We start from the raw sequence: 27607 nt of genomic DNA on the forward strand, positions 1-27607 counted from the left end.
TGCTTATGACAATACCTTCTATGTATTACATGCTGTTTGAACATGACTGTGGGATTTTTTGTTTTCTATGTACAATGACACAAGTATACAATCCAATGTATTGTGGGGCAAAGTAGGCATTTGCTAGTTTAATACAACACGTTTCAAGGCTTAGACAAAAGAAGCTAAGCTGTTTATTTATTACCTCCTTTTTTTTTCATAGCCAGCACAAAGGATAGGGCATCGGTTTCAGATATAGCAAAATACAATGTGTATGTGGAAACGTGAGGGGGAAGTATAGAGGAATAAAGAATAACAGCATGAATCTGATAGTAACCATAGTAGCATAGTTAGGTTATAAACCTGTTATTTGGGAGTCGGGTCCATAGATATTGTCCCTCAGAGCTAATGTGAGGTAAGATACTAGAAGGGGATAAAATAAGAATAGAATTAGGAAGGATAATAAAAGTTACAAGAAGAATGTTGTATTTTGGAGGCTAAGAGCTGCTGCTTGATTAAAAGAAACTTAACACATGTTAACATAAGCTTTTTGGGGGAATTAGATAAATTATGTTTACCACTTGGCCAGCGAGGACTTTCCCAAAGCAGAGCTTCCAACACATCTGGCTTCTGTAGGAAACAGAAGTGGTCAGGACTCCCATTCCTCAGTGGGACTCCATTACTGATGGGGAGGGTCTGCCAGCTGTATCAACAACACCAAAAGCATGAGTGGGATCAAGCTGCTGCCCCATCTCACAGACCTTCAACATTGTTGGAAACTAGTTGTATTAATTCATTTTAACGTAAAAGACGAAACAGATTAAGCTGCAGTAAGAAGTGAGTTGAAGGTGCAACAGAGAACAGAAACCATGTTTGGGCATATTAGAGTAAGTGGGTAATAAGGAATTTATTCTTGTACTCCAGCATGTTATTATCTTTTAGAAATTCATAATTCCCTACATTCAGACTTAACCTGAGTGTTTCCATTTGGTCGTGACTGCTTTTGATTTCCTGGAGTTGAAAGCAACAAAGTTGGATTCCTTTTTGTGTTATTATATGGGTGTACTTTACTGATCTATATCGATTGCTGTTACCAGAAAGCTTATCCATAGAGTACTTTCTAAACACATCTCAGAGCGATAACACTGTTGTGTTGAATTGAATCAGGTTCAGCAATCCATACTTTACTTCCTGGATAAAAGTGATACATCTCAGTTTTCTGTGTATTTTGATATTTCCTCAATATCACGCCACTAAGAGTCATAGGATCACAGAATGGCCTGGGTTGAAAAGGACCTCAGAGATCATCTAATTTCAACCCCCTACTATGTGCACAGTCACCAACCAGCAGACCAGGCTGCCCAGAGCCACATCCAGCCTGGTCTTGAATGCCTCCAGGGATGGGGCATCCACAGCCTCCTTGTGCAACTTGTTCCAGTGCGTCACCACTGTAACATATCTTGTTCCAAACAGCGTTTGTATACCAGCAGACATTCATGAAAGTTTTTGCATTGTAAAATAGATTGTGTTCATACCTAAATAACACGTTTTCTGCTGTGTGAAGGAAGATTTTTGTGATCATCATTTACCAGTACAGTTGGTTGAAAGAAAGAATTCTCATGTCAGAAAACAATCATGTTTTGCAGTAACGTTTTGCTTTGGGTTGACAGGAAAATGAAGTTTAAAACTTCCAAGCAAAATAATTTTTTTTTCACCTAAACGAGGAGAAATCCTACCTTTCTTTGAATTAGTGTAACTCTACTGAATCAGCATTTTTTTTCTGGCAGCAACTGTTTTTTTTCCCTTTGGAATGTTTTTTGGCCAGCTGTATTTCTCAGTTGCATCACCCCCTGCATTAGTATTCTGGTACTGAGAACAGTAGAGAACTGTTTTCAACACTGCTGCAGAGGCTGCCCAAGTTTTCCAGCTTCTTAAATAATGAGAATTATTTGGTTAAGTGAAGCTGAATCCTGAAACACGGTAAGAGCATCTCACAGAGTTTTCATTTGAGATGTTAAAATAATAATATATATATATGTATGTGTATTCAATTACACAAAAGAATCTCTGTATTCAGTGTATTTTATGGCTATTTTTATAAATTGTCCAATCTGCTCTTATCACTGGTGTAATAATTATTACTTGCCATTTCTCTCGCCTGTGTCCTTGCCCTTTTCTTTGAAGCTCTGCATTTTAAAAACAAGTATATGTTGCATAATGCCTAAAGGAGACAAAGATATTAGAAAGTAAGACAATCTGACTGGAAGCGGAGCTTAGATCCTGTGCACACTGTTCTGAACAAAAGAAGTTGTCTGGGTCAGGCTAGGCTCCCAGTTGCCCAGGTGACTTCCGAAAATGAGACTTAAGCTTTTAAGTTACTTAAGGCTTCTTGTAAATGGATTAATCGGTTTGTCCTTTTTAACAACTAATTAACTTTTGTTTTTAATACCCTTTTATTTAATAACAAAAGCCTCTCTGCTATATTAGTGTTTAAAGAAGTATGTAAAATATTTCTGTTAAAACCTTTGTAGCTTCACAGGGGTGGCTGAGTCTCTCAGTTTGCTAAGTTTTACTTACAAGAAATTGGTCAGTGGGAAATATTTTATTCCTTATACTCTAAATGGAGAAACTGCATCCATTCTCTCCAAAGCTGATGAAACTGCTTTAATCGGTTCTTTAACTAATTAGCCTTCAAGAAGAATGCATCACAACATAACTGGGATTTATGAGGAATTGCAGCCTTCCGGTACCTAAAGGGAACCTATAAAAAGGAGGGGAATCAACTCTTTGAAAGGGTAGATAATAGCAGGACAAGGGGAAATGGTTTTAAGTTGAGGGAGGAATGATTTAGGTTGGATCTCAGGGGGAAATTCTTTACTATGAGAGTGATGAGGTGCTGGAACAGCTGCCCAGAGAGGTGGTGGAAGCCCTGTCCCTAGAGGTGTTCAAGGCCAGGTTGGATGGGGTCTTGGGCAGTCTGGTCTAGTATTAGATAAGGAAGTTGGTGGCTCCCCTGTGTGGCAGGGGGGTTAAAGATTCATGATCTTCGTCGTCCTTTCCAATCCAAGCAATTCTATGATATGATGCTATGAAAAGAAGCTCCAAAATCTCTTCCCAAGGATTTAATTTTCAGGTTAGATTATGGAATAGAAATGCTATTGTATGTGTTCTGAAATTTTAGTTGATGCTGCTTTTTCTTTCTCTTGTACGATTATTGCAATACAGCAGTAGCTGTGCTTGTTCCAAAGGAACTATGTTAACAAACGTGAATAAAATCTCTTAAAAGAGACATAAAAATTCTTTGCCATTTTAACTTGCCTTGAATAATCTGGGGGCAGGCATAGTTATGCGATAAAATTTTTTTGGTCTTGTTGAAATTTTGAGTCAATTTAAGAGTTGTTGTAGATAATAGTATTTGCATTCATGTGTTTACTTAATAAGCAGAATAGATTTGATGTTCTCTATCATTAGGTATTGCCTTCCCTAAGAGTTAATGAAATGAATGGTCTCTTTTTCTAATATAAAACAAGCTGTGATGGTGGTTAATTCTTTGATGTGAGTTCATATCTGTAGCATTATATATTTCCCAATGGATGCAGGATTGCATCTCTAGGCAAGATGGGACTAATGTATGTAGGTGACATTTGTTTATGGCCTATGTTGTGTAATAGAACATCTTTTGTTTCATCTAACAATAACAATAATGGAATCATAGTAGATATTTCCTATTGAGAGGACTAAACCTCGTGCTTGAATTCCTGCAGTTGATTTAACATATGCCACCATTTTTTATTGTTACCAAAATTTAAGAGGGGTGATTAATAAAGTTCTCTCCCCACCCCTCACTGTTTTAAAACATTGAAGTAAAAGAAATTGTCACCTATGCGTGATTTTTTTGATCAAGAAGTTATCAAAACTGTTTGAGAATGTTTATCTCATGGTTATAAAAATTGACTGTTAGACAACAAAAGATTGTTAAGACTTTCAAGGAAAAGTATAATAAAGATAACAACTGGAATTTCCAGTGAGAAATAGCAAGAGAAGGAAGGTTGTATATTTTAAGCATCTCTCTTCTGTTGGTGTACTGGTGAGATCAAATAATACATCCATCATATAGGGCCAGGATTGAACAAAGCCAAAATTGGCTTCTAACATGTGTTTAATCTTTCCTGTTTTTGAATAAGTTTACACTGTCATTCATCAGCATTAGATTTCTTGTTTGACATAACTAACAGATTTAATCTGGAAGTATGAAAACAGTTTTTCTTTTTGAAAAATACAGGAAAACCAATGAAGTTTAGTGTTACAATTAAAATCCATAGGTTCATTTAAAAAATTTTTTTTTTTATTTTTATTTTTAATGAAATTACAGAGTTGCAAAGAAACAAGTGCAATTTATTATCAGATTACTAGCTAGAAAGAAACAAATGACACTTTTCCCCATAGTTTTAGGGTCAACTTTAGAGGGATTAACGTATTTTCGTTACAACATACAAACTCTTTTCTGATTCTTATACAAATAGTCTTGAGTGCTAACTATAATCAAGTCAGGAATGCAAATAGGGAATTACAGCTGCTTAGTCTAATTTTAAACGTGTCTTTTATTTCTGTAATCTACATTTCCAGTGCTTGGATGCTATGCAGAAATACTTCTAAGAAAAATAAATGCTCAGGAAATCCTTGAATGAAGAAGGATGAGGCTGTGCAGGAGTAGAATGGGAATAAATAGATTCAAACAAATGTTCTCCAGGAGCACTTTACCCCAGAAAGAAGTGTGCAGAGCTGTCACTTGTGCTCAGGTGGGCTGCTCATGCTTACAGGGAAATTCAAGCCTATCTGAGAAAACGTTTTGGACTTTCACACTTAGTAAATATTGTTTCTGGGTCACATCTGGTATCTAGAAAGAATAGGAACATTTTCAAGGGAAAAAAAATTAAGAGGAAGAGCTATTGCTATCTTATGCTTTCATTTATTACTTCTATGACTTAGGAAGAATTCGGTGTATGATTAAGACAGACAGCGTACTGAATGCAAAGATATTTTAATCTGTTCTTGCACTCTAAAAGTTTCTAGGTACCCTTGAACAAAGTGTTTCTTTTATACTCAAATTCAAGCCCTTGCATTCAGTCCTGTGTGCTGGGAATTCTGGGCCAGTGCATGTGTAAAAACCAGGATGCTTCCTGGGTGCGAAAAGCAGTAAGGACACAAGTCCTGAGTGGGAGTGCCTTCTACATGTGCTCTGTTCACATGAAAACAGAACCAAAGTGTATATAAACACTAACATCCCCTGCCTGTTTTCCTCACCTTCTAAAATGCATCTTTACCAAGAGAGTGGTGAGGTGCTGGAATAGCTGCCCAGAGAGGTTGTGGATGCCCCATCCCTGGAGGTTTTCAAGGCCAGGTTGGATGGGGCCCTGAGCAACCTGGTCTGGTATTAAATGGAGAGGTTGGTAGCTCTGCATGTGGTGGGGGTTTGGAGATTCATGATCATTGTGTTCCCTTCCAATCCAAGCCATGCTATGATTCTATGAAACAATTTTCTACAGCTAAGAACAGTAAAATGTAAGGAGTATCTACGTTCAATATTCACCTTCATTGAGAAGCGTAAGAAATAGTATTTTTAAATTTGTTTTTATTATAATATGTAAATTTCCTTATTGTAACTAGAGAAACAATTGGCTTACTTCTCGCAAAGTCTTCCTGCAGCACCAGCTGGAGGTGTTGTATGTTCTTCAGTGATCCCAAATGTTGTGCGATAGCCTAATGGACTATGACAGAGTAAAATGGAAGAGTAAGATTGCAAACATAGCCAAAAAGTCTTCAGAATTAATGCCTTGAAGTAGTTGAGAAAGGTGAGCAATTGTGGGAGCTACGTAGACTTCTTTTTTTGCTTTTAAGTAGAAACATCACTGAGTACTCATTCTCAGTACCTTCATGTGAGCCTTAAGCTGGGTACAAGTTCTGCAAACTACAAATGTGGTGGCAGCAAAAGAAAATCATAGATGTGTGGACAGATTTAACACACAAAAACTGTTGTGGTTTGGATGCAAAAATAGCAGGCTTGCAAGCAGAATGAGGTTAGGAGCTGTAGTGGTGGCACAAATGCAGTTGCTTTTTTGAGGCTCTGCATTCCATGTTCTCCTTCCTGCTAGTTTCAGGACTGTTCTGGCTTGTCAGGTGCCAAAAATTTTCCCTTGATTTCAGATTCTGTGACTGATTGACTTCATGTTGACAAACCCTTCCTAAGTTGGTTGCATCTTAAGGGTAGAGTCAGCTTAACGTGAATTGTTTTAGAGCTTTTGTGCTCGTGAGAGTGATGCAGAGATGAACTGACAACATGAGTGCGCTCAGGTCTCCTGTTGGCTTAATGAGTTTATTTTTGTGGAGTGGTTGACAGGCAGCCAAAAGAAACAAACAAACAGAATTACATAGCCCAAGAACAGCTTCTTCACTGTTTTTTTTATTTTTATAAGAAGATCAGTTAGGAGGCAGAGGAGTCACTGTATTCAGTTCATATAAGGAGTAGCTTCTAGGGAGGGACCAAAGGCTGCACTCTGCAAAGAAAGAATCCATTGTTAGCTTGAAGACTTCTTCAGGTGTGCTTGAGTTCTGTGATCTGAACTGGGCAACGTGAACCTGGGTTTCCAAGATTTTGTGCTGTTACTTATTCAGCTCTTGACAATACTGTTTGGATTTTTCTCTTTTATTACTATTCTTCATTAAAAATGGGATGAAATTATGATTAATTAAGTGGGGAGAGAATTTTGAAATCACTCTTGATGAAACATAATTTTAATAATTTTTACCAACGTTTATTTAGGAAGGACCAGAAGCTGCTCAGATGTGAAGTTACCTCCTAGCCAGTGAAGCTAGGGTATAGGAAATACAGACAAAGCATGGCTGCCGTAGGAAAGGTGTGTTGTAGGAAGACTTTCAACAGCTTCATGTACCTAGAGCTTCTTTAAATGGGAGTATGTAAATAGAAAGGAAAAATAGATTTGAGAAGATGAACTTCTTTTATTTTTTTATTCATTTAAAAAAAAAATGCACCCATATAAAACCTTAGTCCCAAATCTGAATTATATTTCTGCAATTTGATGAAATGTGCAAAACCCAAGAAAAACTTTGTGTTGATGTAATGGACGGCTTTTTTTCAGCATTATAGGCAGCTTTCTGTGCATCTTAGCTAATGGACAGATTAAGTCTTCACCTTGCAAAAGCTGAATACCCTCAGTCCTCTAAAAGTAATGGCAGAATTAATCTTGCAAACATCTTACTCAACACTCTCAGTCCTGTCTCTACTTTTGGCCGTGAATTGTGTAAATATTTTCTAAGTTCAGTGTGGCCAAATCCAGTCCTATGTGGTATTACAGTGATATCTACGTAGTTCCAAAAGTAATGCTTCCTATTTATTTTCATGGTAACTATAATAGACAGAAAGAGTACAATAACAGTTTGATAAATTCTCATCTACAAAACACTATTTTTCAACATAATCACCACCATTATTTCTTTTGCCAGAGGTGAACAAGTAGCTGCGTGCTGTGCTCAAAAATTTACATGGAGCTCCAGAATGTGGCTTATCATAGAATCATAGAGTGGCCTGGGTTGTAAAGGACCACAATGATCATTTAGTTTCAACCCCCCTGCTATGTGCACAGTCACCAACCAGCAGACCAGGCTGCCTAGAGCCACATCCAGCCTGGCCTTGAATGCCTCCAGGGATGGGGCATCCACAGCCTCCTTGGGCAACCTGTTCCAGTGCCTCACCACCCTCTGTGTGAAAAACTTCTTCCTAATATCTAACCTAAACCTCCCCTTCTCAGTTTAAAACCATTTCCCTGTGTCCTGTCATGATCCACCCTCTTAAACAGTTGTTCCCCCTCCTGTTTATATGCTCCCTGCAAGTACTTGAAGGCCACATTAAGGTCTCCCTGGCTTGTCTTTCATGTCACTGTCGCCACTGCTGAAAAGCACCACCCACCATCTCGCTGTGCAGTCACTATTTGGTCTGTAAACATTTAGCAAGAAGTGATGAAGTTGAATGGGTGCCATTTTTTTCTGTATGGAGAAATAATACTATGAGACACCTTTGCTTCAGATGCACTTCCATGCCAGACACTATATTGTCAGACTCACCCTCTGCTGCCTTCTGTCACACAGTAACAAAATGGAATATTGGTGGGAAGGTTCAACCTCTACTGCCATACTACCAACATCCACCTCTGATATTGTAGGCCAGTATAATAAAACAGGAGGCATTATTTTCGGTGCAGCCTTTGTACATAAGTTGCTTAAAGCAACTGGAAAATTAGAAAGCTTCCCTGTATTACTTCACAAAGCTATTGTGAGCATTGTGTACCTCTTCTGTGTTCTAGCAAGTGGCTCATCTGAGGGGGCTCTTATCATTTCAATATTTGGATAAGAAAAAAGAGCACTCAGTGTTTAGTACATCAGTGCTTCTTGCATCCATTTCTCATCTGCCATGAATAGGTAGTGCATTCTTCTCATATTTTCATCTTAATGAGCTATTTTCTGTGTGTTCCTGTTTTGATCTAAAGATAGATTTTCCGATGAAGTGAGAAATCAGTTCTGTCATGTTGGGCCAGTTGAGCAGAACATTACAGATGGACTTGGTTGACTAACATGAACTTGCAGCATGCTGCTGTGGATGCCTTGCGTTGTTCTACTTGCTCTTGTTAGGTGCTGTGCAAGACCTCATCCATATCTGTCATGGATGTCTTATACAACATCTCTGAGTGAGAACTGTGGTATCAGAGCATGGAATTATTTGATAAGTTTATTAGATTTCTCTCCAATTGCTCTGATGTGAGTGGTTCCTTCCATGGAAAGAGGCAAAATTCTCGGTTAGTCATAAGGTGGCAAAGTAATAATGAAATTTGGTGAAAATAAGGGAAATTAGTGCTGTTGTCTTCAAATGCAGTTTACTGTAAGTATGCATATCTATATGCAGATTTCCTGAATGAAGAATCTAAATTTGTGGGCTGATATCTCTTTAGTGCAGCAAGCACTACTGAAAATATTCTAAGGTGAAATGCAAGCTACGCAAAAGGTGGTGGTAGTTGTCATTGTGTTGGAAAGGTTTCATTATTTGTTTCTCCAGGGATATTTTGACGTCTTAAGACCAAATACCAAATGGTTTTTAGTTTTGGATTCCAGTAAATGAATGATAAGAATTTGGCAAAGGTTTATGATGGAAATTAATAGTGTTGCAATAGTGCCACTGCCACTTTTAGTCCTGCACTCTTTAATCACCACTAAGTGTTGAAATTTGGGATGTACACCTTTTATTTCTGTTAAGGAAAGTTTGTTTGTTGTTTTTTTAACTGATGCTAAACCTTAGTCCTGATTTCATTCCAAAACTGCATGTCTACATAATTCTAAATAATTTAGTGAACAATGTGGTGGTAGTAGCAGGGGTTTTTAATGTTTAAAAACATCGGAATGTGTTTAAATTGAGTTTTGCTGAATACAATGAAAAGATGAAAAATAGACAACCTTATTGCTTATTATAATAAATTATGAATGCTTCAGGTGATTTCCAGATTTAATAGCTGCTATAGTGCTAAACAGTTCTGTTGCTGAACTATTTTATTCTAAATTATGTTCTTAAGCCTGGGGAAAAATTGGTTTTTAAGAGCTATGCTAACAAATTCTTATCATTGTATTGAAGCCTTAGTAAAGTGTGATCTATTATTCCTTACATTTTATTTCAAGACAACTGAATGTAAGGAGATGCTTTTTCTTTTCTTTTCTTTTCTTTTCTTTTCTTTTCTTTTCTTTTCTTTTCTTTTCTTTTCTTTTCTTTTCTTTTCTTTTCTTTTCTTTTCTTTTCTTTTCTTTTCTTTTCTTTTCTTTTGGCTACAGACTGGCTCAGCATTGCTCCAGTCCAGTGTTTGTTGTCATTTTTGCTATTTTTGTAACTATTTTTCATGGTGAAGGCTTGTGATTTCATTAGCAGTTATTTTAAAACCTGAAAAACCTGACAGAGCTAAATGGAAAAAGAATTCTGTTTTCCATGTAGATAAGCACGAGAGGACATGAATAAAAATCAGGTTGGCCTTTCCTCCACGCTTCACAGCTCTCCTCCACAGCTTTATGAACCATTGGGAAATGGGCCACGTTATCTTTAATTTTATAAATAATTAGCATTCTTTGTGTGGTTATTTTTGTTGAAAGTATGTTTCTAGATTAATTTGCAGATAACAAAGCCAGCTTGACGTACTGAAGCAGCGTTGCCCTCCAGCTTTGGCTGATAAGTTGTTAGGAGGTTTTTGGCATTTTTGTTGCTGTATTTGCCTATCTTTTCAGCACATTGGGAGCTTGTTCCAAGAGCCAGAACTTGTGATAACCCTTGAAACTAAAGCACACATCTTATATGTTACCTCCAGCGTTAGTACCCGTAAGTTGTTACTCCTCAGAACTCAGAGTTGTGTTCATCCTTTGAAATGAGCAACGGTGATTAAATTACATGTGCTTCCTGATCCTTTTTTTTCTGCCTGCTAAATGATGCAGTGACCTTATATTGATGCTACTGAGAACGTGCCCTTAAGTTTAAACCAGATGGGGGTTGGTGCTAAAATACCACTTGGTTTTGGGGGATTATGGCTATCACACCTGCACCGTTCCTACCTTCAGTTTGGTGCAGCAGTGCTTACTGTCCTTGTTTTCATTTCATGTGTTTTGCTTAATAGAAGGGAACAAATCCACATTGCATTTATTTTTAAGTGAAGAGAAAAAATGACTTTCTCAAGAATGATGACAATGAGCTGTTTATTACCACAAGCGGTGCATTTTATTTTCTTTCAGTTAGAAAGCAGTGATTTGTCTGAATTTTTGGAGTGGTTTTTAAGTGAATAATGATATAAGAGGCTTCTTACTCGAGGCTTCTTATAAATGCAGTTATTTATATGAGAAAAACTGCTCATGCTTGGATTATTTATGCAGGGGAAAAAAAATAACCAACCAACTGGCTCTGGATGGATACAATTTTTCTTTCCCATCTTCTCTGAACTAATTTGTTTTCTCTGTGCAGTGAGTTCTACTTTGTTGTAGATAGTTAGGAGCTCCTTATGCCATTTCCCTGGGTAAAATGATCAGATTCAGACCTTACCTTCTCTTCTTCAAGGCAAACTTTGTTCCTTGTGGCTTCAGGAGAGAACATTGTGGCCTTTCCCCTTTCATTTTTAGCAGACCAGGCTTCATTAAAAGCAGCGCTGAGATTGTTCCTGGTCTGCTGTCACTGGTATGTTCTTTCCTTCCTTTCTATGTTTTTTTTTTTTTTTTTCCCCAAAGCAATTAAGAGAGAGGTGTAAAGATGAACTGCACCTTCTTCCCCCTTTTTGGGTTGCACTTTTGATGCCAGCCCCCTCTTACGAGTTTCATTTAAGCCTGGAACCAGCATTCCGACCCTGCAGTGCATGGGGATGTGAATCCACTGCTGACCCTTCAGGTCATTTAAATCTGCAGTCCTGTGGTGGGGAATGTGTGCTAGTTGGTAAAAGGACCATCTAAACAGCCTTCTTAAAGCACTGTTAACTACTGACAGTAATCATAAAGCAAAGACACAGAGGATTTTATATCAACAAAGATTACTCCTACCTAGAGCCAAGAGTGACCTAATTTTTGTAGATACACCAGCAGGATCTGAGAGTCTGTCTGTAAACAGTTTCTTAGCAACAGCTGCCTGTCCCCTAGAAAGAATGTCACTTTTTACCCACTTTGTGAGGTTTTCTTCTATTGTCACCCGAATTTTACAGCCCTTCTGCCCCAGTCAGTGTTTTCAATTGCGGGGAGGCTGAAGCAGTTTTTTCAGCGATGATGGCTTTCCTTTTTCTGGTAGCATCCACCTACAGCACAGTGAGGTGGGGTTGATATTAAATCACTGTTTACTTTATTGCTGGCTTCACAACAGCTTTTCTGTTGCAGCCCAGTGCACTGATTTATCGTAGTGCAGTTCCATATATATTCTGAAATGATGAAGGATCTTACATTTCCACATTTCTGCTTCCACTTAAATCCAGGAGGTGACAGACCAGGAACAGTAAAGTGAAATTCCTTTTATTTATTTATTAAGGTTTCAACTTATTTTGTTACCAAAAAAAAAAAAAAAAAAAAAAGTACAAGAAGTCTCTTTCTTCATTTAGACTTGCACAGCCTCCTTCTCAAAAACTGAATTCAGAGGCAAACAAACCGGAGCCCTTTTGGATATGGTCTTTATTACCTGGAAGCCTGCAGCTCACGTGTCTGTCATTTTGAGCTTTATCTGCCTTAAGGACTGTTGGGTAATTTGCATGGAGAGGTCAAGCAGTGACACCTCCAGATAGAGCAGATCTACTATTTTCTACAGTAATACAGTGATAAATAGAGCAAGAAGGGAGAGGGGAAAAAAAGAGTAATTTCCCTGGACAATTACAAGCTCTTGTGATCAATTTAAACAGAAATGTTATTTGAAAATAGCAATCTTATTCCTTTCACCAAAGATCTGTATGGCATGAAGTACAGAAAAACAGTTTTTTTTTTCTTTTCTAATGTTTATTGAATACTGTCATATTTTAAGGCTCGTAACCTGGAGGCTGAGGCCAAGTGATTGATTCAGGTAATAAGAAGTTTGAATGATCATAAATATTAAGTCTTGCTGCTGATATACCATATCCTACTTTAGCTGAGACCCCTTTGAGATGGAGAAGTGCAGGTCCTGTAGAAGTCAGGTATTGAACTGAAGGTGTTGGAATGGGATATGGTCATAAACACATTTAATTAAGGAAGAGCAAACTGGAATCTGACTCCATTATATTCAGAGTATCTTACAAAAGAAATCTTCAAGAAAATACAGTGAAGCACACATACAGAAAATGCTTCAAGGGGTAAATATATTAATGTATGCTCCAATTTATCAGTTCTATTTCCTAACTCTGTGTGACAGCAGATCAAAAGGACACGTACACTAAGATGTAAAAAAGTCTTTCTCTGGAGGTTGTGGAAGCAGAGGTGAGTTTTCAGTTCGTTGAAGATTCACGTGAAGTTGGAGTAGCATCAGTTAGCACACGTTGGTAGGACCTATGTAGGTGTTTTGTTTCTTTTACTTATTTGTCACAGAATCGTAGAATGGCCTGGGTTGAAAAGGACCACAGTGATGATGTAGTTTCAACCCCCTGCTATATGCAGGGTCACCAACCAGCAGACCAGGCTGCCCAGAGCCACATCCAGCATGGCCTTGAATGCCTCCAGGGGTGGTGCACAGCCTCCTTGGGCAACCTGTTCCAGAGCTTCACCACCAACTGAGTGAAAAACTTCCTCCTAATATCCAACCTAAACCACTCCTGTCTCAGTATAAGACCATTCGCCCTTGTCCTATCACTATTCACTCTTGTAATCAGTCATTTACTGTTGATTTATTGTCAATTCTTTATTTCATCTGTTCCCGTGAGGGTTAAATATGACTTCAGCTTGAAAAAATGGTCTTCCTACTTTTCCTTCTCCCTTAACAGAAGGCATTTGGATGTTGGAATCAGATTTGAGGAATGTTTATGGCTGATACAGACTGAAGCCTATTGCATAATTTAAGGGAATTGTAGATTTTATTTTTGCTCCAGAAGAGGTAAATTCATATGTCTTTATGTCTGAGGGCTTTTGAACATAATATAGAAATTTCTGTTAATGTGAGAAGCTGTCTTGTTTCTTAAAACTGTTTTTATTTCCTCCTCTTTGTTTGATTTGATATTCAGAAGTTTCTGCTGCGTGCAGAAAGGCGAGGTAAAAAGTAATTGAGGTATTTTTCTGGCTTGCATTTAAGAAATAAGAATGAATAGAAGGAATTTCTCTTATGAAAGAGGTTAGATGCAACTGGGAAACACAAAAAGAAAGACAGTTTAAAATACTTCGATGCCTAAAAAGCTGACATTGAAGTACAATAAAGAAGTTGAGTAGGAAGACAGATGAAACATGAGCTTTTGAAGAACTTTCTATGAAAAGGGCAATAAAGCTAAGATTTGTTACGTTTATACTTTTTAGGAGCTGCTAGGGTGGCTCACTGTCAAATAACATAAAAATAGACTGTGATAAAAGACTGAGTACATTTTTTTTTCGTACTAGTTTCAGTATTTTCCATCACGTTTTGGCCAAAAGTAGCACATTGTTTTAAAATGTTTTATTATTATTATTATTATACGTTTTTTTGTTATTTTTTAAATGAAAGTAATCTGAATTGCTATCAGTAATTAGTTGGCATTTCCCTTCACATTTGGACCAAACTTAATCGATGCTTTCATAATAGTAGAAGTTTCTCATTACTGTTATTTCTCTGCTATTGTGTGAGGTATGGATAGACCCCAATGAAAATATACCTTTCTGACTAAATAGTCTTTTCTATCAAGAAAAGAATGTCTGTTTTTTTTTTTCCCAAGCTCCTCAAAACCAAAAAAAACCCTTCCTTTTTATAAGCAAGTTATTGTAGCTCTGTGTTTTCTGCATATATTAACCAAATGTTTGAAGACTGAAGACAACGAATATTCAGTGACTCATCTGTGTAGAATAAAACCTGATACATTTGTGAATGAAATCCAGCTTTGTAAAGCAGAGCATAGAATCGTAGAATCAGAGCATGCATTTTTTATTGTATATTTTTGCTTTTAACAGATGTACAAGTTAGGAAAGTTTTATTTAGACTTGTAAAGCACTCGCTCATATTTGTTAATCTGCTGATTTTGGGCTGAATTGGTTATTTCATAGAACTATACTATGACTACAATTATCATCCATAGTGGTTTTTAAACATTTTTAGAGGTGCTTGCATTGATAATATTGAAAGAACTTTGATTCTTAACCCTAAACATGAACACGAGAAGTCTAAAAGAGAACTGAATCCCAAACTGTTGATGAAACTCCTAGACAATTAAGTAGCTTGTCAAAGAGTTGGAACAAGTATAGGCTTTTTAGTTGAAATGTGAGCTCATCTGACAAAATGTGTGAAAAATCAATGCCTGCCTAAGTCCAAATTATGTATATGTTGATATCTTCAACTCTTTTTGACAATTTTTTCTTGTAATCACCATGCTTAATAGCAAAATGTGGTATTATTTCTGTAGCAGTGGTTGAAAGCAAAGAGGATGTGTACGGGCTGATTCTTTCCTGGTTATTCTGTCCCAGCCTGTAATAGCTTAGGTAATAGGTTTTGCGAATCTCAGGGTTGCATCTGGGTGATAACTTTTAAATGAAGACAGCTCCATTTATGTTTCATAACTTCCTTCATTAGCATTGCCTTCTTCATCTCTGAAACATTCTACTGCAACTGGCTCCCCAAATTTGACGGAAGAAGTAATTCCTTTCTAATGTTTTAAAACTGTTCACTGAAGAATTTCTGAGGTGCTTTTAAGCCTTTTGAAGCATATAATGTAGAGTGACCTCAGTTCTATTCGCCTCCATTCTTTGTCTTTAAATTTTTGATTTTGTCAGTTTCCTTTTTCATGTTGAAGACTCATACAGAAAGTATTCAGTGCTTCTCACTGAGACTTTACAAATACATCTTGTAGTTCTAGTAGACCTTTTTGCAGAAGGAAGCGCACAACATTACAGATTAGATTTGTAACAAATTCAAGCAGTGACATTCTAGTATTCAACTTCCCATTCCTTTTCCTTTCCAAATGAAGCTATGCAGAGCTGCTTTTTCAATGACTTCCAGCTGTGACTTCAGTATCAATTGCTAACTTAAATCATATTACATGTGAAACAGGTTTGCTTCTCCCAGTGTACCATATTTTGCAGTGGTACAAAATGTAATTTCATGTGGCGTCTTTGACCCCAGTCACCAAGTATAAAAATCTTCAGTTCTGCTTAGTGAGATTTATGCTGGAGTACCCTAAATATGCATTTTTTCTCTCCTGTCATTAGCAAATAGTCACTTTACTCTTCACCTCCTTTTTTCCAAGATGTGTATGAATATAGAAGTGAATGTGGATTCACAGCATGGGCTCTTGGGAAACCAGGTTCATTTTCTCATTCTTCTCTGTGAGGACTTCATGATGATTTTTCTGCAGGTGACAAATAAAGGTGAAAATTCTCCTGGTGTCCAGACAGCCTCTTAGGACTGATGAGCAGCAGAAGGGATATCAAGGTCCTCCTGCAGATAAGATTTCATGTGGAAGAAAAAGTACTAAGGGGGAAATGAATGCTGTGAAGTAGCAAACTGAATATTAGGATCTTTACAGTACTGTTGGTTGAAATGTTAATATCTCACAGGATATAAAAGTAGTTGACGAATCTTAAGTGGAAAGCAATGAAAAAGAGCCTGAACAGTACAGAGGCCAAAAAAAGTTGTGGATGCCCCATTCTTGGAGGCATTCAGGGACAGATTGGATGGGGCCATGGGCAGATGAGCTAGTGGGAGGCATCCAGCTCACAGCTGGGGGTTGGAACTGGATGGTCTTTAAGGTTCATTTCAACCTGATCCATTTTATGGTTATTGTCCCAAAATAGAAAATAATGGAACTTGAATGTTGGATTTCAAATAAGTATATTGATACCAGTATTGCACTTGAAGAATGATAGCAGTTCAGTTTATGGACTAGGGAAGTTACACAGGGAAGGTGTAGTGTTGCACTTCACCTTCAAGAAAGCTTAGAATTCAATTAGATTAGATATTTATAGACCTGGATCAGGTCCCCTCTCAGTCTTCTTTTCTCAAGGCTGAACAGACCCAGTTCACTCAGCCTTTCCTCATAGGAGAGATGCTCCAGTCCCTTCACCATCTTTGTGGCCCTCCGCTGGACTCTTTCCAAGAGTCCACAACCATAGTAGTGTTCAATTTCCAGAAGGAAATACACATGTAGGAAGACATGCTTACAAAGAAATTATAAGGAACAGTAAAAAGCTTTCTTTTTTTTTTTTCTTTTTTTCCCCCAGTTTCTGTTCTTAAGAAACTTCAAGACAGTAAGGAAAAAAAAAAATAATTTATTCATTAAAATAAACAATGAAGAGTAATCAGAATGAGGATTTAGGATAATAGAAAAAGCTGTTTTTTATAAATGTTTTTGAAAAGGTATCTTCCAAACAGTGTTGAAACATTAGATGTCCAAATTATTATAAAGGAGGCCAAAAAATAATTCTGCAAAGAAGTTCAGAGCAAGCAAACTAATCATGAATCTATTTCTAATCCTTTGGAAGCAAGAGCCATTCCATGGGACTGGCAGTTGGTGCTGGACTGAGGTGGGAAAGGGAATATTGTATTTCCTGCCAAGCGGGAAAGCTGAGGAAATTCTCTGCATTCTAACTAGGAGGAAGGAAAGGTGTCTGAGACTGAAGTGTTAATTAAAGGGGTTTTAGAAGTAATGGATACAATGAATAGAATTGGGTCACTATTATTGAGGGTTTACTTTATTATTTTAACTTTAGATCATGCTATGTTCATTTCTGTTTTTAATAATTTGTCTCACACTTGGTGTTTTCTGTGTCCCAGATGGTTGGCATAAGTGCTGTGTTTCATACAATGGTGAGAATTAATTGTTTTCATTTTAATATTTGTAATTCTTGGATCAAGATCTGGATTTTGCTAATTTTTGTCAGTGCTAATATTTTTTTTGAAAAGTTATGAATGGTGACAGTTTCACCTTCCTGAACCCATCACTCTTTCCATTCTAATCCTATATAAACACTAATTGTATTCCACTGACTGGCCTATAGTAAGTAGCTTGTTTACCTGATGACTTGAAAAGTCTATTTGCTGTTTTCAAGTTTCAAGAAAAATGAATCTGGCATTACTTAATTCTTTTTTTTTTTTTTAATTATTTAGAACGAGCATCTTTGTTATCTGCATTACCTGTAGCCTGCAAAAGGCTGGTCATTTGTTAAGTAATCTCAAGAAAATTGACAGGTGTTTTTTATGAATTTATGCAAGAAGTTACTTCTTATTTTAATGACAGTAATGAAAAATGGATTTTCTTTCTTTCTCCTCAGCTTTAGGGGATTTTCTGAGGTAGCAAAATTCTTCCTATCATAAAATCATTAAGGTTGGAAAAGACCTCTAAGATCCCCAAGTCCATTCCCAATCCAACCCCACCATAGATCATGTCCTCAAGGGCCATGTCTCCATGTCTCTATAGTTCTTGAATGTTTCTGGGGACAGTGACTCTCCATCAGTTCCCTGGGCAGCCTGTTCCAATTATCACTGTTTCTGAGAAGAAATATATTCAACCTGAACCTCTCCTGGTGCAACTTGAGGCAATGCAGAAAGATGCTCTGAACACTGAAAAAGAAACAAGTTGGTTGTGTTGCCTTCTTGATGTCACGGCAAAAAAAAAACACACAACTGTCATCACTTGGGTGGCTTGCAAACAATTTGAAATACAATACTGTAGTTATTGTATATTTTTTCTTAGTTTTGATGAGATTGAATTTACATTCTGAGAATAGCACCATAACATCAATGAAGAAATGCTTTTAATGCTTTACACTGTCCTTGTGCAGGACAGAGGGAAGCTCAAGTAACAGTCTGATTTTTTTCTTTTTTAACTGTTGAGTTTCCATTTCTTTTACAATTTTTAAAGTTTCATACCAATTTTGAAATGGCTCTTTACGAAACTTGGTGCTGTAGAATGGAAAGCAGCTCGGATTTGAGTAATTTTACTGTGTGGATATGGTGTTTCTTTTTCAGATGAATTCTTTAGGATTCTGTTAGATATCCAGCAATGTATATCTCCCACTGGAACCAGGCCGTCTATATCCATGTTTGATTATATGTCTACTGGTTCAAAAAGTAAAAATGCAGAGTGTGGTTATTCTAAGGATCAAGTCCTGGTCTTTGGATTTGTTTATGTAAGAGATGTAGAAAGATCCCATACGCAAATTCTACTTGTTTTCTGGCATATGAATTTTTCAGCATTTTCAAAAGGGTCGGCCAGTCTTTTCCTTCTATGGGACTGCGATAAAAACAAATAACTTGAGTTATTTCTGAATGTTTGTCTGATACCCTTTTGCTTTATACTTCTCAGAAATGGAGATTTACGTCTGCAAGGCTTAAGGACTGTGCTCTTACCCGTTACATAGAATGCTTTCACAAAGCAAAGGCAGTCCTACTTCTGGGTACAAATGGCTGCAATCAAGGCAGTTTCTAACTCACGATTGCAGATTTCCTTGAAGTCAGCAGGTGTTCTGAGCATCCTTTTAGAAGCTGACACATTGGAAGGAGGTGACGCACTGGAACAGGTTGCCCAAGGAGGCTGTGGATGCCCTATCCCTGGAGGCGTTCAAGGCCAGGCTGGATGTGGCTCTGGGCAGCCTGGTCTGCTGGTTGGTGACTCTGTACATAGCAGGAGGTTTGAATCTGGATGGTCATTGTGGTCCTTTTCAACCCAGCCCGTTCTATGATTCTATGTTTGATAGAGGCAATGTTTGAACTGCTTTACAAGGGTAGCAGGCAAGCCATCAGCTCATATGAAGTTGCTATACTTTTCTTGTGTTTAAAATTCATATGCTCTTGGCTTCTTAAGACTGATTTTAAGTCTCCCTCAGTGTTCATGATTCTTTCACCATCAATCAATAATAGGAAATTCTGGGTGAATTAAAATACCTCTAGTATCTGGTGTCGGTTGGCAGTTGTTAAGATAGAGTATTCCTTTAGGTCAGTCATTTTCAAAGAAGAAAACTGCTAGTTGTAAACATATGTTTAGTAAAATAATGCTGTTTGTTGTGGTTTTGCTGGTTTGCCTGAGGCTGTGAGTAAAAATCAGGATTGACTTAAACATGGCATCAGTTTCATCAGCAAACATATTAAGCTTTCATTACAGTCTTGCTGTTTTAAATGGTAATAATTTACTCATTATAAGAGTGTTATGTGGAGGGTCTATTTTGAGCCAGTCAAATCTGCATTGCAGAAAAATACCTGTTCAGGAAGGTATACAGTAAATAAAAATGGTGCTTAAAAAATCCAAACCCATCTGTTCAACTTGAAGGAAATGTCAGGTTAGAGATATGACGAAAAAAGTTGATTTATGGACAGGAACTTTTTTTAGTAATTATTTTGTCTTTAATACTATGTGCATGCTTTAAGAGGTCAACAATTGCAGGTTCAATATATAACTGTACATGCTTCTCATGACTTAAAATTCAATATCAGGTAAGTGGTATCTGTTTAATAATCTCTGAAATCTCTGAATGGATTTTATCTTTTTATTTTGTGTGGCTATTTAATTATTTCAATAGCTATTGCTGCATAAATACAGCAGTTGATCTGCAACGAGTGCCTTCTAGGCTTAACTCCTGTGTTTAAAATTATGGCTGTAGGTGTAGGGGAGGTAAGAGAATTTCCCGTTGTAGCTGCTATTACATGTTGGTAATAAAGTTTTCTATGATTTTTGAGGGGGAATGGGAGGCTGATTTTTGTATACTTTATTACCATTTATTTTGAGTCTTGGAGAAAGGTCCTGTTTTGTTTGAGCTAAGTGCTGTATAAACACTCGACAAAAATAGATTCCGTCTGCATTTCAAGTGAAGGGCAACAGCTGGATTTATACAGATGGAATGCTAACACAGAAAAAGTTAGCAGTGGTAGCAAGGTAAAGCTTGGTGACAATAACTTATCCAATCTATCCACAATTTATCTTTTCTGTCCATGGCTGCACCGTGTGTTAGGAGGAAAGTGAAAGAAAGCAATGAGGAGATGGAGTTTTGGAATAGTTTCCCTGTAGATGTTAAGAACAGCTTTATGAGAAGGTGCAAAGCTACGTGTTTAACAGTTTAGCTGCTTTATGGATATTTGTAGCTGAAATCAACTTCCTGTTGCTGAAGGTTATTTTCTGAATAGTTAGCTCCAGGGTTGACTTAAGCAGCTGCCGTTGATTTTCATTCTGCGGTGCCTCCTGAGCTGTGTTATAACTATTTGTGCACATCTGATCTGTGCTAAGTTAAGTTTCCTTTTTAAAAATGTTTATTTTAAGCCTGGATTTTGTTGTTGTTGTTGTCGTCGTTTCATTACTCACCTGAAAAAATACTTGTATGAACAGAACTCAGAGCACAGTTCAGGTATGGGAAGAAGTGATGAGGTATAAGTAGATGCTGCTGAAACCATCACTACTGCAGAGGGAAAGACTCATTAAGCCCAGTAAGTGTCTGGTAAAGTTTCAAAAAGTTTTCAAAGTGAAGTGATGTTGTGTAGAAAAGTGAATTAGTGGAAGAATTTTGAAAAAGCAGTAACTTTACCAAAAAACTAAACTATCTTTGTAATAGTTTCCTGAGAACGTATGATGCAATAAAATTGCATTTAACAGAAAGTACAGAAAGTGAGATGTGGGGTGATAATATCAAAAAGATGAGGGGAGAAAGCTGAGCTTCAGGTATATGGATGGAATCAGAATGTAGTAAGAGTATAATACTGGAAGATTTAGATATGGCTTAGACTGGACAATGTGGAAGGAAGTCCAGAAATAATGTATGTAAAATATGTAACAGACCAAGAGATATCCAAAGACCGAATAAGAATTACTGTGATTATCCAAACATAGGAAATAGAAGCCGTGTAACTCTGTTCTATACCTCACTAGGGTCTGATGACTGTCCAAAATCTGGATGTCAGGATTAAATGTAGTACAGCAGTTCTGTTGCTTACCATACAACCGTTAAACTAGTGTTTGTGTTTTTTCTTTTCTTTTGCCTTATGCTTTCACCTTTTGTAATATTGAAACAATTTTCTTGAATCAACCCAAGTTACCGAAGAACTCAGATTTTAAGGCTGACTTACATTTATTTTTGTATTTATCTTGTGATTTTTTCAGTTTTAATCACTTTACCTACTTTTTTTTTTCCCTGTAGAAAATATGAGGTGCTTGGAAAAATATTTTAATTCAAGTAAAGGATTGTCAGCCTGAAGAGGCCGATAAATTATCTTCTACATAAGAAACGATCATAGAATCATAGAATGGCCTGGGTTGAAAAGGACCACAATGATCATCCATTTTCAACCCCCTGCTATGTGCAGGGTCACCAACCAGAACAGGCTGCTCAGAGCCACATCCAGCCTGGCCTTGAATGCCTCCAGGGATGGGGCATCCACAACCTCCTTGAATAGTGGATACCAGTTTCTAAATGGATTCTCTTGAGGTTGTACATAAATTGAGTATGGCAGCCTGACATTGGCACTGGAGAAGACTTGTAATAGGTAGTAAAAGCCTTTGATTTGATCAAAGCTCATTAGTTATTATAAAAAGAAAGGTGAAGCATTCTTTTGAGTGATTATTTATACTGGTAACCGGAATGTTGCCAGTTACTCCACATGGAAACTTGCCATGAAAATATTCTTAAATGTTATGTCTGGTATAGGATATATTTCATGCAATGTGTGTCAATTATTGAATTAATGTAGAGGATGCACTGAATAAGTGAAAAATTAATTACTTGATAGCTTTGTTACCTGCAAGACTAAGCAAACTTTCTGCTTAGGTTAATGTACATCTCCAGTCCAGTCTGTATGGAGATGTACGTTATAGAAACTATTAGTTACTTTTTATACTGATGAGCTGTGGTGTATTGCTGCCTTCACAGTGTTAGTAGAAACCTGAGGAAAAGTATGAGTCATCAGATACCTAATATTTTTATCACCATCATCTTATCATCACAGAGTGACTTGAGTCAGAAGGGACCTCAGGGATCACCAAGTTCCAACCTCCCTGCTGCAGTTAGGGCCACCAACCTCCACATTTCATAGCAGCCCAGGCTGCCCAGGGTCCCGTCAATCTGGCTTTGAACACCTCCAGGGATGGACGGGGCATCCACAGCCTCTCTGGGAAGCTGTTCCAGCACCTCACCACTCTTACACAGTAAAGAACTTCCTCCTGATATCCAACCTAAATCTTTTTTCCTTCAACTTAAAACTGTTTCCCCTTGTTTTGCCATTATCTACCCTTGGAAAGTGTTGACTCCCCTACTGTTTGTAGGCTCCCTTTAGGTACTTAAGGTTCAATGAGGTCATCAAACAGCCTTCTGTTCTGTCATGTGAATACTTTAACGAACTTTGAATTTTAGATCAGCACAGAATATTATTAAGTAGAGCATATTCAACTAGTATTTGACATTAACCCCATTACATTGACAGTCTGGGATGTTCTATGTATTGTTTGTGAAATAGTTCAAATACAAATCTGAGATATTTTCAGAGACTAGAAAACCTTAAAAATAATTTTTAAAAAGCCTTTAAAATTATTTAAATTAATTGTTAGCTTAAAGAGGCCTGAGAATGCCTCTGTTGTCAAAATCTGTCTAAAAAAAAAAAAAAAAAAAAGAAAAAAGAATTTTAGACCTAACATAAATATTTCTTCTGTTGAAGAGAACTGATTTGCCTAAATGCTGGATTTCCTATCTGTGCAGTCAAATTCTTTATGTGACATGAAGTATTAAGTGCTTAAGAAATCCCAGCTGGGACCTGCAGAGGTAACGCTGGATTCAGCACAACAGGCAGGAAGAGATTTCTTGGCTCCCTGTCTGGATAATCAGATCTGCTGGTGAAGGAAAATCCAGGGCCTGTTATTAGGTACAGGAAATAATTGTATCGAGTTTATTCAAAAGTATGTTTCTTCTTTCTGGTTATAATAAATCTTTCTCAGCATTTAAGTGGTAGTGGTGCTGCTTTCGTGACTGTTGTAGCAATCTTGCTAATGATGGGAAGTTGCAGGCTTCACATTTGAAGAAACTTGTTGGAAAAACCACACTAGGCTTTCATGTATGTATTTTAAACAGCAGTTTGTGTTGTCCAGCAGGTATTCTGAGTAATATCTACCAGAGAAGTGATCTATCCAACAACCATTTGTAAGCATAAGTTCAAACTAGTAAATCCATTAGATCAGCTGTAGCTCAGTTCTATCTGCAGTGTCCTCCCATCTCTTCTTCCACCAATTCAGTTTGATTCAGACTGGGGAATGTTAAAATAAAGAATGGGAATCACTGCTGTGGGTGTTGCAGTGTTCAGTTTCACCTGCAGAGAGCTGAGTCCCCACATTTTGCTGCTGCAGTCTTTGGATTCCCTTTTTGGGATACTCAGGCTAATGTTTAGAAGAGAACCCGTTGGAGATGTATAGAAGCTTAATGAGAAGCAACTCACTGGGGACAGTTCTACTTGAGTCAGGACACCCATTCTCAAAAAAAAAGTTAAGAAAATTAAGTAGTAATATTATTTCCTCCCTAAAATATAAAAAACTTAGAAAGTGTATATCTTCCAAAACCAGCTTTTCTAAGTAATGATAATATTTTGTTCCCTTTAATCCAGTTTTCTTTCTATACTTTTGATACTTTTGACAGCTTCATTGCACATGTAATTATCAGTATTGACACAAAATGTCTTAATTTCCTCTAAGATGTTTTAACCTGTTTTTTCTGCTGACCGTTTTCCTTCTTCACATGATTTGTTCATTGAAGAAATCAGTAGTTTAATAGAATATGTATTTTGTAGATCTTTAATGATTTTCATTGAAGAGAAATTAATTAGTCATCACTCCTTTAGTTCTGATTATTTCTGTATGCAACCCAGAGTTTTGGAAATAGAAATCTTGGAATTCGTATCAGTACAGCAACTTCTCAGTGTCTGAATTTGCTGTGGAACTATTTTAAAATAGCTTAAAAAAATAATCCAGTGTCTTGGATATTATAAAATAGAAAAGAAAAAGAAAATTGTGCAAATGAATTGGTTTTTGTTGTTATGCAGGTGAGCAGTGCCAGCAGTGTTAACAACCTTTGTACAGAGTTAGACCTTTTCAGGTCAGAAAAAAAGTGGAAATAGCAGCTTTTTAAGTTATTATCCTCTGCTATGCTGTCCTCCCTAGACTTAGCAAGAAGAATTTCCGTGGCTTATGTCACTGGTAAGTGGTTGTTGCATGCTAGAGTTACATGTGGTGGGTTGAAGCCTGGCACCAACGAGAAACGTGCTCTAGAAATGCATTCTTTTTTGAAACATGTCTTTTTATGGGTTTATAACTTCTGCTTTGTTAGGAAAGTAACTTTGAAACTAGTTGTACTAAGTAGTGAGGAATAGGAAATAAGGGAGAGAATTCGGAGAATCAATTGTACTCTTAGGTTAGTTTTAAACACCAAGCTTAATGTCCTTATTCCATTAAGTGGAAGAGCTTAAATCAATTCCCATGGTCTCCCACTAGCTCAGTCTTTCTTTTGAAGGAAAGTTAAAGGTTGCATTTGCAGCACATGTGGAGCTCATTTTTAAGATCTGAGATTTACTGCAAGAGGAAGGTTCTGAGAATTTGTTCTTGAACAGAACTTATTTAGTTTTACCCCCTCAAACTCACGCTAACTAAACCTACTGGTTTGTCAAAAATCTGTCCAAAGGAAATCTTTCCCATTCTCAGCATCTCATGAAATGTGGATTTTTCTGCATCAACTTTTGGAGTTATGGAATCTGTTATTTTTGAAACCTGGATTCCTAGACCTCTTTTTACCTTCTCTGGGGCTCTTACGAATTCACTGAATTATTCTTGTTAAAACCTGTTTCCTTACTCTCTAAAGCAACAATTTAAACCAACCCAATCCACTTGAGACAAAGAGTTAATGGCATTTCAATGGCCAAATTCTCAGGTTTATAAGGATCAGAAATCAAGGGCCTGCAGTGAGGTATTTTACTTTCACCTTCCAAAATATGATAAATATAGTACCTATATAGAAGGAACTGTATATTAGAAAGATGCTTTCAACAATTTGTTGAATTTATTGCTCACTTCTGTCTTAAATATTTTTTGTAAGCAGTTCTGTTGCATTTAAGCTTATTTAAATCTCAATACCATATTTGACTTCACATAACTGCTTTAAAATTACATTTATAGTGGTGTGAAACATCTCAGTTTCTGTGAAGGTGATGGTGGAGAACAGCCTAAGCACCAGTCTGGATAGCAGAATAACATTTGGAAATAGAATAAATCATGAATACAATTCTTGTTCTTTAAAATCTCAAAGTTTCATTTAGGAGGAATATTCTTTGGTATTTAATTACTCTTACTCTCTGAAAATTGATGTAGTATCACTATTATTTAGCTATATATATTCCTATCTATACGTATTTATTTCTGTATCTATGGTAGATGAAACATTTTTACTTTACTGTGTTTAAATTAATAATACTCTTACGATTGAAGAAAAATTGTTGTCTTTGTTGTTCAAAATTTGTATTCTAATTATTAGACATTTTAAAATGGTATAGGACTGCTACAAGTGAATTTCTAAAATGTAAGTATGCTCTGCTAGCAGACACAATTTCGACTTGAAAGGAGATAATTTCTTTTCTGGTATCTTATTGCTGCTTTTTGAGTCAGTACTAACAATTAGAGTGGGAAACGATCTGTCAAGTTACATGGATCATTTTCTTGACAATACATTATTTTTTTTCCTTTAAACAACATCATCAAGTATGTGTGGCTGTTCTAATCACAAGTGCTCTTTCTAAAAGACTATTTCACTTTCTAGCAGAAGTCTCAGTTGGAAAGGCACCAAATATTCCCTGTTGTGCAGCTTCCTCAGCATCTTTCTGATTTATGTGAAAGAATTGTCGTTAAAGAAAAAATAAATTGATGTTTATTCAATTTTTTTTCTCCCCTCTCCAGTCACTTTTCTAGGAGGCAGACGATTCGTCTTGATCAGTGACCTTTAAAACTGATTGATTTACATTTAAATACAGTCTGTCACTTAAATTCCTAATAAAAATAAACAAAACAGGAATCTACCTCATATTCATATTTAAAAATTTAATTAAAATGCAGAAAATTGGCATTTAAAATGTTTTTATTTTAATAAAATGTACGTGCAGGGTATATATAGCATTCTTCTTTTCAAATCAGTATAAGAAATGTTGTCTGTAGTTAGAAATGTATTTTTGTGTGTCTTTTCTATTTTAGAAATGGTGTTATTAATTTTTTAATTGTCCAAATGGATGGAAGGAACAGAGCTTTCCTGCAATTTCAAGTACATGTTAGTTTCTGAACTTTGAATGAAAAAGGCTCCGGGGAGAACTCATTGTGGCCTTCCAGTACTTGAAGGGAGCGTATAAACAGGAGAGGGAACGGCTGTTTATGAGGGAGGTTGGTGATAGGACACGGGGAAATGGTCTTAAACTGAGACATAGGAGGTTTAGGTTGGATATTAGGAGGAGGTTTTTCACACCGAGGGTGGTGAAGCACTGGAACAGGTTGCCCAAGGAAGCTGTGGATGCCCCATCCCTGCAGGCATTCAAGGCCAGGCTGGATGTGGCTCTGGGCAGCCTGGGCTGCTGGTTGGTGACCTGCACATAGCAGGGAGTTTGAAACTAAATGATCATTGTGGTCCTTTTCAACTCAGGTCATTCTGTGATTTGGACAAACAACAGAACTTTGGTTTTGGCTAGATTGACAGCAAGGTAACAGTCTGAAGTTTCACTATAAGCCCTCTAATTAAGGCTAATGTGTATTAGTAAGATATTATCACTTTCAAAATATGTCTCAATTATTATGGTTTCTTTTTTCCCAGTTTTATGTTTCTTCTCCAGACACAGAAAAAAAACCTGCTTTTTTTTTTTTTTTTTTTTCCTGCTTCTGGAACAGAAACATAAAACCAACTGTAATGTAGACAATTTGCATAGCACTAAGTAGCCATCAGA

General features: G+C 36.9%; 1 protein-coding gene across 3 annotated transcripts in view; it reads left to right on the forward strand.

Annotated features, from left to right (window-relative positions):
• CTNNA2 (catenin alpha 2) overlaps nt 1-27607 on the forward strand; it is a 453719-nt gene that overhangs the window by 4002 nt on the left and 422110 nt on the right. The window contains exon 1 of one of the 3 annotated variants that reach the window (XM_052682451.1): nt 13582-13600. The exons of the other annotated variants lie outside the window; for them this stretch is intronic. The gene's annotated coding sequence lies outside the window, so the exon portion shown is untranslated. Of the gene's footprint in view, nt 1-13581; nt 13601-27607 lie in introns of those variants that run through there. 3 annotated transcript variants of the gene reach the window in all.

The sequence above is a fragment of the Tympanuchus pallidicinctus genome, unplaced genomic scaffold (assembly GCF_026119805.1).
Source record: "Tympanuchus pallidicinctus isolate F22 unplaced genomic scaffold, pur_lepc_1.0 scaffold2, whole genome shotgun sequence".
NCBI classification, from domain to species: domain Eukaryota; kingdom Metazoa; phylum Chordata; class Aves; order Galliformes; family Phasianidae; genus Tympanuchus; species Tympanuchus pallidicinctus.